Raw genomic sequence first — 18,421 nt, 5'->3', positions numbered from 1 at the left:
GATCTTGCTTTTGCTCCACAAGCAGTTCTGAGACGGATGGACTCGACCGCGTGAGGCTCCAGACAGAGCCCCTGCGCTGCCTTTGCCTACCCTCCCGCTAGTGAGTAGCAGCGCGGGTGCAGCCTGGATGCGGTTGCTAATCGGTTAAGGACTCAGGGTGACCGGCGGTGGGGGTTTGTCTTTAAGATGGATGGAGGTGTAGGAGACAATGGCCTGGGCAGTCGGTTGGGCCAACAGGTCCTTTTCATGCCGGAAGGTTCGGTGAAGGACTTGATGACACTGAGGTTGTACAGCTGGCTGACCTTGAATGAGGTTGGGCACTTCTTTTCCACGCAGGTGCACCCGTTCTGTCGCGACCACCGTTGAAGGCCAGGTGTAGCAGGTTCCTAGCCAGGACCCTGGAGAGCCTGGGGCGCAGGCTCGTTGGTCTCCTTGCTCTATCCATCCGGGCGGCCGAAGGACCAGCTGTTAGTGCCGCGCGGCCCTGCAGTAGGACCTGAACACCGAGCGGAACTGCGTTGGCCAGACACGTTTGAGAACTCCAGCTTGACCCGCTGGCCTCCCGGCAGGATGGTAGTTGTCTAGTAGTCCATCCGGTTGCTGTTGGCTTCGGGGTCCTGGCAGTACCTTCTGCATGCGCTCCAGGATATTGCCCTGGCTCGCCCCTCGCTGTCACCCACCAGCAAGAACTTGAGCAGGTAATTGTAGCTCTTGACCAGGCAGGGTCCCCATCCTTGCTCCAATGCACGCAGGCCACAACCCTGTGCTTCTGGTGCTGGCTGGGTAGGAGCGCGGGGACATCTGCTGGGAGCCCTCGGACACCCTATTTGAGGTGTTTCAGGAAGCAGTGCCTGATGCCCGGCCTTGGCACCACCTGCCCCCTCCTCAACCTGAGGTTTCTGCTTCTGCTAACAACCTCCATACAGTTAGTATGTCTTTCATGGGTAACTGAAGTAGTTTCTAAACTGGTATTCTTGCTTCTGCTTTTGCTTCCATGATACATTCTCCATATAACAGCCAAGATGGTACTTTACACGTATAAATCATATCAAGGCTCTCCTATGATAGTCCTTAATACTCCCCACAGACCACACTGCACCCATGCCCCTTTGGATACACGGTAGGATTGTGTTTACCTGCCTTATTGTGGGTGAGAGGCTTTTTGTGGCTTGTCCTGGACAATAAGTTTTGAGGGTTTTTTTTTTTTTTTTGAGGTTTTTTTTTTTTAAAAGATTTTATTATTTTTTTTAAGAGAGAGCGTGCATGTGTGAGAGCATGAGTAGGTGGTAGGAAGGGCACAGGGAAAGGCACAAGCACTCTCTGCTGAGTTGGGACCCCAATGCCAGCTCCATCCCAGGACCCTGGGATCATGACCTGACCTGAAGGCAGATGTTTAAGTGACCAGGCCAACAAAATGCCACTGGTCAATGAGTTTTAAGCAAAAATGACAGCTGAGTTACTGAGGCAGAGTATTTAATTGCTGTTTCAAGACTCTCCAGAATCTACTCTTGCCCCTGCCATGGAGACTGGCATGTTCCAGACAGTGGTGATTTCATTAGCATGGGTCCTAGAGTGAGGCTAAGGATGGTTACCATAGCAGAATCTTTAGCTAACCGATGATAGACATACAGTGCAATCATGAAGAATGTCTATTTTTTTAAGTCACTGAAATTTTCTTTTGTTACTACAATATAACCTCCCTATCTTGATTGATGTTCTCTGCTGCTTGAAACATGTCCCATATGGATAGAGTTCCAACATATTTTGAATAAAATACAAATCCCTTACTATGACCTATCAGCCTATGTGACTTGTCCCCTGCCTACTTCTTGATTCTTGGTTGTTATACTCTAGGCATACTGCCGTTCAATTCTACTCCTGAAACCAGTATTATACAATATAATAACTAATCAGAATTTAAAAAAATGAAAAAATTAAATTAAATTAAAAGAAAAGAAAAGAACTCTGTGCTAATAAATTTAAGTAGCTTAGTTAGTAGTAATTTGTTACACAGCTATAGTTAATCAACACAGCAGCTATGACCAGCACTAATGTGGGTTCCCTGATAATCTGCTTTTTCTCTCCTCCAGAATGACACTGAAGATTCTTCTCTACTCTAGGACAGCATCCTAACTGTCTGTGGTCATGGCAGGCCATTTGACTAATGGTTAGTTGAAGTCACATTTGTCACTTCAGGTATATCACAAGTTGGGGAAACACCAAGGGCAGTGTATCTAGACAAAGTAGACAGAGGACAAGTCACACAGGCTGACAGACCATGGCAAGGGATTTGCATTTTATTCAAAATAATATATATATATATATATATATATATATTCATATCATATATATCATATGTATATATCAGGGTGCATGTATCATTTGAATCTGTATTTTTGTATATTTTGGGTAAATACCTAGTAGTGTAATTGCTGTATTGTAGGGAAGTTCTATTTTTAACTTTTTGAGGAAGCTCCATATTGTTTTTTGGAGTGGCTATACCAGTTTGCATTCCCACCAACAGTGTAAGAGGGTTCCCCTTTCTCTGCATCCTCACCAACATCTGTCATTTCCTGACTTGTTCATTTAGCCATTCTGACTGTTGAGAATGTGATTTTGATTTGTATTTCCCTGATGCTGACTGATGTTGAGCATCTTTTCATGTTGTCTGTTAGCCATCTGGATATCTTTTTTGAAAAATGTTTATTCATGTCTTCTGTCCATTTCTTAACTGAATTATCTGTCTTTTGGGTATTGAGTTTGGTAAGTTCTTCTTTTTTTAAAGATTTTATTTATTTTATTGAGAGAGAGAGAGATAATGAGAAAGAGCACAAGCACAGGCAGGAAGAGAGAGAAGCCCAAACTGGGCCCAGTCCTAAGACCCCAGGATCACAACCTGAGCCAAAAGCAGACAACCAGCTGAGCCACCCAGGTGCCCCAGAGTTTGGTAATTTCTTTATACATTTGGGACACTAGCCTTTTGTCAGATATATCATTTTCAAATATTTTCTCCCATTCTGTAGCTGCCTTTAGTTTTGTTGATTGTTTCCTTCACTGTGCAGAAGCTTTTTATCTTGATGGAGTCCTAATAGTTCATTTTTGCTTTTGTTTCCCTTGTCTCTGGTGATGTATTAGCACACAGTTCTATAGGTCAGAAGTTTGAGTGGGCTTAATTTGGTTTTGTGCTCAAGATACCATAAAGCCAAAATCAAGGCTGAGCTGAACTTTTGCCCAGGAAAGGATCCACTCCCAAGCTCATTGAGGTCATTGATAGAATTCCCTTCCTTGCAGTTATAGAACTGAGTTCTCTGTTCTTTGCTGGCCACTCTGTGTTCCTGGAGACTACTGGCATCTTCTCACGTGGCCTCCATCTTCAGACCAGCAATGGGACTTGAAGTCCTTCTCATTCCTCCGCTTATATCCTTTCTCTGCTTTTCTCAGGAAGCATTATCTTCAATCTACTGTATTGTTTTCAGATCTCTCATTCATCTCTTTTTCTTCTTTTGCCATCTAAACCTCATTTTCTTTACCTTTTTTTCTCCTATCTCTTCCTAAGACCAGTCTCATTCTTTTCCTCTCTCATGGAATCATCTTTTTGTCTATATAAACATTTCAAATATTTGTCTTGCTGGAACTTTTATGATATCTACACTTTCATGTTACATTTGAATAAGTAATGCAGGTCCCCACCTCATCCTCACTTACTGGGAGATGCTTTTGCCCATGAGATCAATCTTCAGGATGAATTTTTCCTTGGAACATCCTCTTTGTACTAATTTTCCTCACTAAAATTTCAGTCATTCTTGTCTCTCTAATGCTCTCTCTAGGAGTTCTCACAGAAAATCCAAGGTCACAGTGGCTATTTCTTTTATTACCCCTATGTGTGTTTTTTGACTTTCCATATATCATTGTCTAAATTTAATCTATCATATATACATATGTGAGAGTGTGTATATATATGTGTGTGTGTCTATGTATATACGTAGCGATTGCACTATGTATATACATGGTGCATGTGTGTGTATATGTGGGTATATATTGCAAGCAACATATATATGGAAGTATATGGAAAAGGCCATGTGTGTGTATACATCAAGTCCAAATAGTCTATATTGTCTATATATGTATACGTATTGCCCTTTCCAATACTGCTTCTGAAAATTTTCCAGACTAGGTTTTGCCAATCTCAATGAAGTGGAAGATTATGGTGTCTTTCCCAAGCACTCTCTAAGATAAAATATTTGCTCTGTGTTTATACTCCACCCAGTTAGAGCCTTATCCGTGAGGGGAAGACTTGTCTTTCCATCTGTGTAAAAATATTGGTTAAATTTTGTTTAGGCCATAGGAGAATATTACTTCAACAAGCACTTGTACGGTCTGGAAAACTTTAGGAAATAGACAAAAGTTAAGGCTGCAGGATACTAATCCTTTAGTTGCTGAATAGAGAATATAATCTTTATTTGAGAGACAGCTCTTCTTTAAGAGATCTAATTTGTACAAAGTGATATTGAGAGATTATCGTATTTAAAATGTGTACTCTGTATTCTCTTCTAAATATTAGACATTATATCCCACTTTTTTTTTCATAGACTTTCAAGCAACCTTTGCCCATTGGGACCTACTTAAACTTTTTCATTTTCTCAGCAAGTGTTGCTACGTGAGACCACTCTTATGTGCATCATATCATCTAAATTAGAGTTATTAGATTGGACTCTGGTATCATGCCTCTGACCTTCATCAGAGGTCTCTGTAAGGACTGTCATGATTCTTCTGCATTTGATGTTAAACAGGGGCTGAGAATGTTTACTTTTAGATCATATATGCCCTCTTTTCAATGTAGGAAATCTATAAGTTTGATATAAAGAAAAACTGTGTTTCCTTGAGGAACAAAATACAGTAAACTTCACCATATTTCCTCCTGCATATTGGCTGTTGAGAAACTGTGTATTTTAAGTTCAATCCCAGAAGTTGTGTTGATCCCTATTGTTGGAATATTGTCTGTTGCCTTCTAACTCAAACCTCTTCAGGCTACCATATGTTCAAAAAGGGAAAACTGCATCCTCATGTCTAAGGTATGTGTGTGACCATGTGAAACAGAAATAAGGAGAAAGAACAAATGTTAAGGTAGGGGAAAGTAGATGAAAGGAGGAGCATCAGGATCCAATGAAACCACATGCCATCAACTAGATTGTTGCTTGAATCTCCCATCTGGCATTTAATTGTCAGAACTTAAATATCCTCTGTAAGCTTAGGTTTTCTCATCTGTAAATTGGTAATGAAAATACCTGCCTCTTAGAGTTATTGAGAGGATCAATAAAAATACCTCTGTAATTAGTATAATGTCTGGTTCTTACAAAAAACTCAATCAATGGTAGCTCTGATTGTTCTTTTTATAAATATTATTGAAGAAGAAAGATTGGGGAAATATCAACAAAAAAGTCAACAGCCTCAAAATAAAACTATTAGGGAATTGTCTTTAATATATTTTATGAGATTAAGTTGTGCAAAGCCTCAAACTCCAGGAAAACTATGACATGGTAATGTTTTCCCTCCAAGAATTCTTTTTTTTTCCCTTTCTCTTTCTATTACTTCTTTCAGGATTCATAACTAATTGTGGCCAATTGTTCATGTGTTCATTCATTCTTTTATTTGTTCATTCATTCATTCATTCAAAGGTATTTGCTATAATCTGCTTTTTCCAGATACTGAGTTAGGTACTGGGGGCATAATAGTTAAAACAGTCACAGCTTTGCCTTTGTGGAGAGCCCAGCCTAGAGAAGGAGACAAAGTCTATTACAAGGGGTAATTGTATATGCCTCCTCTTATTGCAAGCAACAGTGACCCAGTGAGCTATTTCTCACAAAAGTCTTAATTAATCCTTCTAGGATTATTTATGACTAATGAAAAGCTCCTGAAGAGGTGAAGGCTTAATCCAAATAAATGAATATCTAATGACAGAAGTTCTGTTAATGTGGCACCAAGAGTAAAACAGATATTTAAATCAAATGCTGAGAACTCCTCAAATCCCACCACATAGTTAACTCCTATTTTGCCAGGAAGTAGGGTTTTGATATTCTTTGTGCATAGTGATTGTTAAACAATAAAGGATGTTCTGAGCCCCATGCCCCCAAAGTGACACTTTCCCTTCTTATATATAAGCTGAAGGCAAGCAGAGTCAGTTTTATATTTTAAAGATTAAAAGCTCTTCTTGACTGGATGAGCAAATGAGGATCCACAGTTGGAGGAACAAGAGGCTTTTTAATTCTAAGCTGAAACATTTACACATGGAAATATGGAAAATATAATTAAACTACAAAAGGAAATGTGATGATTCAAGGTGAATAGAATTAAATGTAAAAATAGTCTTCAAATCTTGCTACTTATTAGAATCACCTGAGAACCTCTTTAAAAATGCTCATACTCTATTTTAGACCAGCTAAATAAGCAAGCTTGGGATCTGGACATTGTATTTTATTTTTTCATTTAGATCTTCTAGGAGATTCTATTATGCAGCCCAGGTTGAGAACACTGGAGTAGAGAGGAGTTTCAGGGACTGAAGATGAACCATAAAGGCAGAGTCAGATTTTGATACATGAAGAGGAATAAAAATGGCAGCCTGGAAGGAGAGTAGTGTGAGAACAAATAGTCATACCTGAGTATGACCCCACTTTGGGCTGTGAAGAGATGGCCTGCTTCTTGCTAAAAAGATAGAAGATAGGTCTGGGCTAGGTATATAGGAATTCTTCTGCCACAAATATCCTTACTTCAAGTTCTAATGTAGTTGTGAAGGTTTCCTTGGTTAGCTTTTTGGGAACAACAAATCATGTTGGTTGCAGTGAGTTTGAGGTACTTCTTTTGGTGTATCTGGAAATAAGGAGGGGAAAAAAGGATTCAGAAATCAAAAATAAAAAAGTTTAACCAAGAGGTTTTTTGTTTTTACTTTTATTTTTTGTCCCCCTCCTGAGTCTCCTAAAGGAAAGAAAGTACTGAAATAATTAAGCAAGGCACTAAATTTGGGGTCACAAGTCCGTGCCTCCAGAGGCCAGGCAGGTAGCACAAATGGTGGTAGACTACTGCAAGGCTCCCCTTACTTAAGGCCCTTACCTCAGGAGTTCTGCTGGCCAATGTGGCAATGTCCAAAGAGAATCCTTTGAGGAAGTGATCATAAATGAAAATTAATTGTATATTTATTTTTTCATCCTTTTTCCTCCTTCCTTCTTTCCTTCCTTTCTTCTTTATTTTGCTAATTTAAGAAATCTAGATAGTAATTGGTATTCTTTTTGTTCCATCTATATTGCCTTGTTTCAAAGAATATGAAAGTATTTATAAGGAATTCTGTAGTTTCATTTACAATGTTAATACTTCACCCTAATTTCTCTATAGAAAGGTAAATTTTCCAAACCCAAATTCTAATGAAGTAAAGTTCCCAGACACCTAAATCAGGCAGTTAGAAAGAGATATCTATATAGTTAGAAGTTACGCCAGTTAGTGTTTGACAAAACTTAATAACAGTTAAGACTGTTACCCATTCTAATTTTTTGCATTGCCAAGTTTAAAAATTCTGAAAGTAAGCATTAAAGCATAGCCCATTCAAGGGTATGATCTTTTACTTGGGGTCTGTTAGACTCTGCTATATTCTTAGGAATGGAAAGAGTTAGAGAAAATTGAATTTACAAATATTTGTCTTAGGATGAGTATTACTTGTAGTTGAAAGGAATAATGTTAGAGGATACTTTGGGTTAGGATGGTAAGGCTGTGGACAGCATAACTGAGTAGCAGCAGGTGGTAACTAGACTACCTTCCAAAGGAGGTAGTAGCACTTAAATGCAAGGATTTATTTTACTGAGTGAGTTTCCAAATCTGACTGCTGTCCTGAGGATTCTTTTTTCTTTTCCCTCCCTTCATAGCCCTTTATTTCTTCTCTATATAAACCTATAACAAATATTTTTAATTTTTTATTGGAGTATAATTAATATACAGTGCTATATTAGTTTTAGATATATAATGATTCAACATTTGTATACATTACTCCATGCTCATCACAATAAATGTACTCTTAGTCTCCTTTATCTATTTCACCCATCCCCAACCCACCTTCCGTAGAGCAAATATTTTTAAAATGTGAGTTTAAAAATGTGCCAAATGTTAGTTTTACTGGGATGGTCACATTATTGTCTCTATCTCTGTCTTTAACCTTATCTTCTTGAAGTGTGTTGGTGGTCCCAAATTCTCCTGGATGCCCTTCCCAATATTTTGCCTTTTGTACCTATTGCATTGGGCAGATTCTAAAATTAGCGCTATCCCCCATGCTTCCTGCCAACTTGTATGCATGGTCGCTTATAATTCCCTTTCTTTCATTGTGGGTGGAAACTTTGACTTGATTTTTCTAGTAGAATATGGCAAAATAAAGGATGTCACTCCCTTGAGTAGGTTGTTATTTAAGACTGCCTTCCTGCAAACCTGCTGTAGAGACTCCCCCTGCTGACATGAAGTTAGCAGCCATTAGGGGAAGTCTACATTGTAAGGAATTGCAGGTGGGTTCTAATTACTGAGGGCAGCCCCAACTTCCAACCAGTAAGAAACCAGGACCCTCAACCATGCAGCCATGAGGAAACTAAAGTCTGTCAACAATGGTAGTAGGTTTGGATATGAATAATTTCAAGCCTTCAAATGAGAACTCAATCCAGTTGACGCACTGATTGCAGCTCTGTGAGACCTTTAATAAGGAACTCATTTAAGGGGTACCCAAATTTCTGGTCCGCTAAAACTGAGAGATAATAAATATGTGTGCTGTTTTAAGCTCCTAAATTTGTGGTAATTTGTTACACAGTAACAGAAATCTATTATACCCATTCAGAAGTACAAATCAAAATGATGCTAAAGATGAGCCAAGAAAGAAACATGTATAAATGCTAAGGCTCCATCTCATCTATAGCGTTTGTTCTGAGGTTAGAGGTTCTGTCTTTCAGTAATTCATTTACAAGAAATTTGGTGTGTGGAATTATCACTTTGACTCACTAGAGGCCTGTCAAGCTGAAAAATAAGTGGGAATGAAGCAATTTGAGGACACTTTTAATGATTAAACATAGTTCACATCATTAAAGAAAAACAGGTCAATGCAATTCACCAATTGTTCACCAGCATGAGAAAGATTACTTTTACCCTGTGGATGGATATTGGCTTGTTATTGTAGTTACTATAATCAATATAAGAAGAAATGAAAACTCCAGTGTTTGAGCTAGACCAGTTCATGTCTTTTGAAAGCTATTTAAGGATAGATTGATCACCTGAAAAAGCAAATGAAAAATGTCAGCTACTCAAAACAGTGTGTGTGTGTGTGTGTGTGTGTGTGTGTGCATATAGCTATGTACTGATTAATCCCATCTAAATTCTATTACCTACCTCTTAAATAAAAGATCAAGAGAGTCCTTGTATATGTACACATTTTAAAAATGATGACACTGAGTTCAGCTGTATTACTTTCCTTTGTAGGAAGTAAGCGGCAGTCCTGGATGACAAATGAAATGGTCTAATACAAATCAAATATAGGGTGTGGAAAGAAGACTTTTGGGAAACTCCTCAAATGTAAGATGATATCCCTTCACCCAATATTCTTTATATAGGATACTTTAAGGACATTAACTTCATTTCAATTATTATTTTCTAGGACAGTCTAGCATTTGAAAATAATACATATCCAAGGAAAACTGGAGACACTGCAATAATGTTTACATAGTTAACAATAATAGTTTATTTTTGTCTATAGTTATATTTTGTCTATAGTTTTGTAAGGATGTTCATATTAATAATCTCATGAAACATAAGCCTGGGACATTTTATTAATTTATTAACACGTGTGCATATGTAGAGACAGAACTTTTGCCCATCTACCATCCAAGCACACCAAGAAGAAGTAAGAGACTCATCAACTTTTGTCAAGAAGATCCTGATTCTTTACAACATAGGTCTTCCTTTCATAGGTGTAACCACTAAGTTTTGAATATTTGAGTCCTAGACTTGATTGTTTGAGGAAAAAACTGGTGTGTTTTATCCAATAAGAGTAAGAATTGCCCGGTAGTAGAAACTATCTACAATTCCCTGAGGTCTTACTCTATTCTACGTAGTTCATGCACATCATCCTTAATGCTTCCAAGAAGCTTTGTGTATATGAGGAAACAGGCTCAGAGGTTTAAGGTATTTCCTTATAGCTACACACTTAATAATTGAAATCTGAGGGATTTAAAGCTAGGTTATAGAGTCTGTACTCCTTTCATTAAAGTAGGCCACTTGTTGAGAATCCAGTTCTCCTCATTCCCAGCAATAGGGACTTCCCTGTCAATTAGTCTGAACCCAGCATTCTAGGTTCTAGATAAAGTCAAAATGGGTCTTTATCCTATAAAGATATATCCAGAGATTATTTCTCTTTCACAAATAGCTAAAGCATGGGTTTGTGAAAAGACAGAAGAACAGCTGCTCCCTTGCAGAGTGTATGTGTACGTATATATCGCTCCCTTTGATGTTTCTGCATGAGCTATATATTTTAAATTATATTTTATATTTTGACTTTTATTTGAATTATAGCTTTTCACTGTCTCTATATACAGGCTTTCATCAGCATGTATTAAATATGTCTGTAAAAAATTAAGATGCCTGTTGGAAAGTTCACAGTGACTGGGACAGCATGAGCCATTTCAATCCTGGCTGGACTGTTTCTTCCATAGGGCATCAGTATGGAGCCATGGAGCCTGAGTTTCCTTGATGTTTCCCTTCAGGAAAAGAAATAGAATTTCACAGGCACCAAAGGGCCCTATCAAAGACACCAGACTTTGAGTGGAACAGGGGTACTGTGTGGCACAGTGCATATTTACAGGACAAATGGAAGGCTTTTCTTGGAATTTCAAGAACAGAAGGTGCAGACAGACACAGTAGTCTCTCAGTCATGCTTTAATGAGCCAGGGCCCTTGGCTGCCTGGATGCTCAGTAACAGGACGTCTGTGCAGTGAGAATACAAGCATAGGATGTTCAGGCTTTGCCTGGGCAGGTGTCTCTAAAGGGAGGGAAATATGACACTTGAGCTCTGTTGACCCTACTGCCATCACCCTTGGAAAATTATTTGTGGGCAGAGATCTAAGCTGTTTATAAAAATGACATGTGCTACAGCTTCAACCTCAGGAGTCTTCATAGGGATAGATAAAGAGGAGGATTACAGAAGCTAAAGCTTTTGTTTAATGAAAGATTACAAAGCATTTAGGTTGGATCAAGTTGTCCTGAAGCTTAACTGCTAAAATGTGCCCCCTTTTCTCTGTTCTGTGAGGAGTTTTGCTCTTAAACTTAGTGCTCAAATGTGAAGATGAAGATGAAGCTGTATTTGGAATAACCACAGCTTAAGATTGTTGGTCTCTTTCCCTTCTCTTAATATGAATCAGGAAACATGAAGGGTAGAAGAGATTCCAACATTATTTTTTCTAGTAACAAGGGCAAGTACTTTCTAAGTATTTGAATGTGAAGAGGAGATCATGCAGCAGGAAAGTGGATGCAATAAGGTTAACACTACAGAGAGATTCATAAACTTATGGTTTTTGTGTTGGACATTGTCCAAGATATAGACTGCCCCTGTTGGGAGAATAAAAAATATCGGTTTAAAAACATTCAATTTATTTCCCACTTCTGAGGCTGAATTGAATTGACTGCATGGCTGATCCAGTGAGTGTAAAAACCTACACTTTCAGGAGGTGACTTTAAAAAATGAATTGACCAAAACTCAGCCAATTTGTCAACTACTTGTAGAATTGGCCTTTGTTCAGCTAGGGATCATTCCTGAACTTCTCTATGTCAGAGATATTTTCTGCCTCAGTGAATCTTTCCCTTTCATTAAAAAAAATGATAAAGTTCCAAAAGAACCATATGCAAAATTAGACATGTGTGACTTATTAATTCATTAATACAATAGCAGTGTGCAGAGCATTTACTAGATGCCTGGCATTCTAAGCACCGGAAATCCAGTGACAAGACAAATTCTCTGCACTTAAGTTATAGTAGGGAAGACAGAAATTAAATAGTTGAATAAACAAGTATATTTAAGAATATTTTTTATAGTGTGGTAAATATTACTAAGAAATTAAAAGTGGGGGAGAATGTAGGAAATTGAAAGGCTGTTTTAGAATGGATGTCAAGGCAGGCTTTTCTGAGGAGGGGATATTTAAGCAGAGATCTAAAGATATGTAGGAAACAAGTAGTGTGAAGATCTAACAAACTGTTCAATAAAGAAGTAACAGCATAGGAAGGGAATAGTGGGTGACAAAATCTTGAAGCAAAAACTAGCTTAGAGTGTTTTAGAAACCTTAAGAAGGTCAACATAGCTGAAGTGGAGAGGGTCAAAAGAGCAACACAGGAGGTAAGGCTGGAAGGTAGAAGAGGCCAAGTTATGTAGACCAAGGGAGTCCTTGGTAAGCAGATGGGCTGTTATTCTAAATGTGATGGAAAGCAGTAGAAGGGTATTACAGGAATTTTGAAGAGCTCCCTAGTTACATGTAGAGAATAAACTGTAGTGTGATGATAGTAGAAGCAAGGAGACCAGTTGTAAGTCAATTTCTGAAATCGTTGAAGGAGATGGTATCTTAGAGATGTGTGATATTTAAAGAAGTGAACAGAAGTAATGGGACATGGGTATATTTTGAGAGTAAACCCAACAGAGTTTTCTGGTGGATTTTATGTGGGTAAAGTTAAGATTGGAGAAAGAATAATGGAAAGAATGGAGCCATCTAGAATTTTAGCAGGGCACAACCTGCATCCATGCATAAGCCATGACTGAGTTTAGCAAATGAGTGAATGTTGGTGGCTAGAATGAGGAAAATAGTGAAGAAACAGATGTTTGGAGGGATTGAGGTGGGAATAAAAGGTTTTGACTTGAACCTGTTATGTTTTAGATATCTCTAAACTATTACTATTAACTATTCAGCTAGGAAAGATTCCAGAATCAGGGAGAGGTCTGGATGGGGTATACAAATAGGGTGTTATCAGTATATAGATACACAAAATGATAAAATCACTGAAGGAGATTTTAGAGAGAGATCAGGGCCAAGGACCAACACTGGGGGAAGGACAATATTTAGAAAGCAATAGAAGAAAAGAAACTGGCAAATAAAACTAAAGGGGAGTCATCTGTGAAATAAATTTCACTGAGAATAACACTTGATAATAGTTAAATAACAAAAGGACATTGAACTGACTAATGGATTTAGTGACGTTTTTAAGAGTGAGGAAAAAAGCCTGATTATAGATTTTCTTTAGGAGGCAAGGAAGTAGAGACTGAATGTACCTAATACGTTCAATGATTTTTTTCTAAAGAAAGCAGAATAAGTTGATAGTGGCTGGGAGGGAATGTAGGGTCAAGAGATGTTTTTAAATAACATTCGTATGTTCTATTTGTCAAGATAGGCTAAGTTATGCTTAGGCCCCAAATTCTAGTGGTTTACTACAACAAAGGTTTATTTTTCACCCATGTTGCGTGGGAGGGAGGGTAGAATGGAAGCTCTGCTACCCATGGTTTCTTAAGCTCACAGTCTGACGGAGGTTCCATGATTTTATATGTGTATGACTCAAATATGCAAATCCTTTAATTGCTATAGCAGAAAAGACTAGAAAAGTGTACATGGGATTTTTCACTTTTTTAGTCTAAGATGATTATACATTTACGTGGTCAGAAGTAATCACATGGCCTGCCTAACGACTAGAAAATTTAAGAAAACAATTGAAATATTTAATGAGCATTACTGCCTCTACCACATAAGTCATTAGAAATAATACAATAAGTAGAATAAACGAGATGTAAGAGCCAAATTCCTGAGTAGGCAGGAAGAGTTGTAAGTCAGGTCCCTTTTAGGCAGTTTGGCTTTAGCAGCCCTTAAGTAAGAATGTTTCATCTGCTATATCAGAAACTTGAGTATATGGATACTGATTATAGAGACTGAGAGATTTGATGTTGGAAAGATGAGGTAATTATTTTTTGGATACTTTATTTTCCTGGGGATATAGGAAACAAAAAAATAAGGTCATCAATTAAGAATGAAGAAAAGAAGTTATTTTTGTAGATTTTAAGATAATGTCTGTAAATATTCATCTCTAACAGTGAAAATACATGTTTACTAGGTAGAGGCAGTATAGTGTAATGGTTACTCTGTATAGATCCTGGAGCCAGATTCCTGGAATTCAGTCTTGCCTATATCACTTATGACTGTGACCTTACTTACTCACCATGAAGTGCCTCAGTTTCCTGATCTGTAAAGTTAGGATATAATAGGAGTCATATCATAGGATTTCTTGGTGGAGTAAAGCAGCCTGGCACCGTGAAGTGGCAGCTGGTATTGTGAGGATAGCCTGACAGTGGGAAAACTACTGGTTAATGGTCTTACAAATGAAGTAATGCTAATTAGAACAGTTCTGTGTTCTTTCTCCCTCCTTGTTCAACTGCTCAGTTACTAGAAAGCAGTTGTGTAGTAGGCAGAGAGTTAGATTTAACCAGGGTTAGAATAAATTTATATGAGAGAGGGAATTTTCTCCATATCTCTGTGGCAAGGTAGTCTTGTTTCTCCAAGTGTGAAGATGTCTACCCCCACATGTTTTTTATGTCTTATCAGAAATCCTAAGCATTTTTCTCTTTTCTATGAGCTATGTCAAATTTCTCAAGATTTTGCAGGTCCTTTGGAATATTGAGAAGGGAAGAATTTTCCATTTTTGATTAAATTAATCCTCTTTTCCAAGAAAAGCACCATTCATAATTTTATAAAAGTGGCATATTTGGCAGCAACCAACTTATGGTCTCTTCATGAGGAAATATATTCAATGCTTCTCTTCTTGGGGGAGGGCAATTCAAGATGGGGGCATAGGAAGGCCCTCAGCTCACTTCCTTCCACAGACACCATATCTACATTTACATATGGAATAATTACTGCTGAAAAAGAACTGAAAACTAGCCTAACAGCTTCCTCCATAACAAGAGATAAAAGGGCTACATCAAAATAATTAGGAGAGGCAGAGATGTAGTCTCACAAAAACCCTACCCCTGGCATGGCAACACACATTAGTGAGGGATCTCACGGGTTCAGAGATTATTCTTAAGTAGTGAAGGTTTTTTGCTTCACTTTGGGCACCCCAAATATTGGGACCTGCATCAGAGAGATGAAGACATAAAGCATCTGACTTTGGAAACCAATGGAGTTTATGTTAAGGGCTTCAAGGGACTGTGGGGACCTGAGATATTCCTTTTGATGAGTTCACTCATAAAGTCACTTGTCCAAGGATCCAGCATATAGGTGGTAGATTGAGAGGTTACTGAAACATATGTGAAGGAGATTCATTTGCTAATATTAGAGTATTTTCCAGAGGGGCAGGGACCAATTGGGACTTCTTTGGGGGACAGGGGTGCTGGGGAATACCATTTTAACACTTTCCTTCTACCTCACTAGTACAGGCAGGCATCTGTGGACACAGGTTTACTAAAGCTGAAGGTGTGTTCTGCCTCAGTACTCTTTCCCTGAATTACTATAGCCTCAGACATACCCCAACCCCAATACATTCCCGCAGCTTTGCAAAAGTCCCTGGGCAAGTGCAGTCCACATAGGGGATGCTTCTTGATCTCCTAGCTCTGGTGGCCAGAGGGGTTTGCATTCCTGGGTTTCATAGGACTGTAACAATCAGAGAGACAGTTCTGGGCAGATTACCACACCCAAGGCACTGCAAAGACAACAGACTAAAATTACCACACCCAAGGCACTGCAAAGACAACAGACTAAAATTACCACACCCAAGGCACTGCAAAGACAACAGACTAAAACACATCCCCAGTACGCCTGTGAAAAAGACTTCTTTACTTATCATGGAACTTTAACCTAAGAGACAGGTTTCAGATTTGCCATACATGCAGAGGCATTCTCTAGGAACATGGGCAAGGAGATACCATCTTTGTATACTCCTTTGATCTTGCCACAGCTCACTCCTAGAAAGGAACTGATACACTCCTGTGAAGTCTTAATTCTTGCACCTGTAACCCAGGGAACACCTCCAGGCCAAGAGGGCCTAAGATTGTGACCCTAAAGGTTCATATATATTTGTATACTTCAAAAGTTGCTTTCAATAGATCTGGCTTCCAATTAGCCTGAAACTAGGTGCTGAATGAGATCACTCCATTTTGAACACTGACAGGTCTTGGCACACACTCAGCAACAAAGATCTGTCAAAAATAAATCAGGCTACTAGTACAATCACAAAGGTTTGAGAGACAACTAAGGACTGGACAAGCTGTTTAAATGATAAAGTTCATGTCCTATACAAGGGCATCCCCTCGGGACTGGGAGATGTAGCTGTCTCACATAACAAATAGAAAGAGATATTAAGGGATCTGTGGGTGGCGCAGCGGTTTAGCACCTGCCTTTGGCCCAGGGTGTGATCCTGGAGACCCGAGATCGAATCCCACGTCGGGATCCTGGTGCATGGAGCCTGCTTCTCCTTCTGCCTGGGCCTCTGCCTCCCTCTCTCTCTCTCTCTATGTGACTATCATAAATTTAAAAAAAGAAAGAGATATTAAGCAAAATGAAGAGGGGAACACGTTACAAATGAAAGAATAAGACAAAAACCTCAGAAAAGAACCTTAATGAAATTGAGATAATCTACTTGATAGTTCATAGTTATGGTCAGAACATGCTCACTGAACTCAGAAGAATGCATAAACACAGTGAGAATATTAACAAAGAGACAGAAAATATAAGAAAGTACTAAGTAAGTCATAGAGCTGAAGAATATGATAATTGAATTGAAAAATACACTAGAGGGGTTCAACAGCAAACTAGGTAAAGTTTCCTTTTCCCTGGGAAAGGAAACTGATTTAGGTCCAGGAATCACAGAGTTCCAAATAAGATAACCCCAAAGAGATCTATACCAAGACATATTATAATTAAAATGTCAAAAGTTAAAGAGAGAAATTTTAAAGTAGCAAGAAGAAAACAACCACTTATATACAAGGGAACTTCACATAAGACTATTGTTGATTTTTTTCAGCAGAAACTTTGCAAGGCAAAAGAGAATAGCATGATATATTCAAAGTGCTGAAAGGAGTAAACTTACAACCAAGAATACTCTACCCAGCAAGACTATCATTCAGAATTGAAAGAGAGAAGTAAAGATAATTTTCCAGGCAAGTAAAAGCTAAAGGAATTCATCACTACTAAATTGGCCTTATATGAAGTTTTAAAGGAACTTCCTTAAGCTGAAAAGAAAGGTGCTAATTAGTAACAAAAATACATATGAAAAGAATAAACCTCACTGGAAAGGTAAATATGTAGTAAATGTATTGGATTAATCATTTATAAAGCTAGTATAAAGATTAAAGTACTAAAGGAGTATAAAAAGATTACAATCATAGTAAAGAAAGACACAAGAATAAAAGGTATCAAATGTGACATCAAAAACAATATGTGAGGGGAAGAATAAAAATGTTGAGCTTTAGAAAAAGATCAAATTTAAGTTGTTACTGACTTGAAAGAGACTGTTGTAGATATAAGTTGTATGTAAGCGTTATGCTAACATACAACTTTTAGTATGCCTCACAGCCTGCTGGACTGCGCTATGTTGCTGCTGTCTCTGGGACATGCTCACTTGACCAGCTTGGCCTTCCTTCCTGTCCTGCCAGTTCAGCCACCACCTTCAACAGGTGTGCCTGCCCCATCTCTTCTGATTGCTGAAATAAATGAAAATGACTAGCTCTGCACAGATACGTCTACCTTCAACACAGTGGGATTCTAGATTAGCAGGGATTGTGCTGCTGTTTAATTCAGGGACTGTCTTTTTTAATATTCAAAATCCATTTATAATTGGCCTTTCACAAATGTGCTAAATGACTTTTATTTTTTGGCCAAAGGCTTAGTTATAAAATATATATTTAAAGATTATACGTTTACAGTAGTGACCTGATGTAATACCACTGAATGATTTATCTGCTTACACCCTGTATGTTTCAATAAATTTGTCTAAACCTAAAAAAAAAAAATTGGTAAATACACAAAAGATAAAGAGAGAGAAGAGAAAGGTATATAAGCATACCACTTAAAAAAGTCACCAAGGGATCCCTGGGTGGCGCAGCGGTTTGGCGCCTGCCTTTGGCCCAGGGCGCGATCCTGGAGACCCGGGATCGAATCCCACGTCGGGCTCCCAGTGCATGGAGCCTGCTTCTCCCTCTGCCTATGTCTCTGCTTCTCTCTCTCTCTCTCTGTGACTATCATAAATAAATAAAAATGAAAAAAAAAAGTCACTAAAGCGAAAAGAGAGCAAGAGAAGACAGGAACAGAGAAGAACTACAAAAACAGCCAGAAAATAATTAACAAAATGGCAAAAGGTACATATTTAAATATAAATGAACTAAGTTTAAATA

This window comes from Canis lupus, chromosome 19, assembly GCF_003254725.2.
Source record: "Canis lupus dingo isolate Sandy chromosome 19, ASM325472v2, whole genome shotgun sequence".
NCBI classification, from domain to species: Eukaryota; Metazoa; Chordata; class Mammalia; order Carnivora; family Canidae; genus Canis; species Canis lupus.
The sequence above is the reverse complement of the archived record's forward strand: the minus strand, read 5'-3'. Positions refer to the sequence as shown.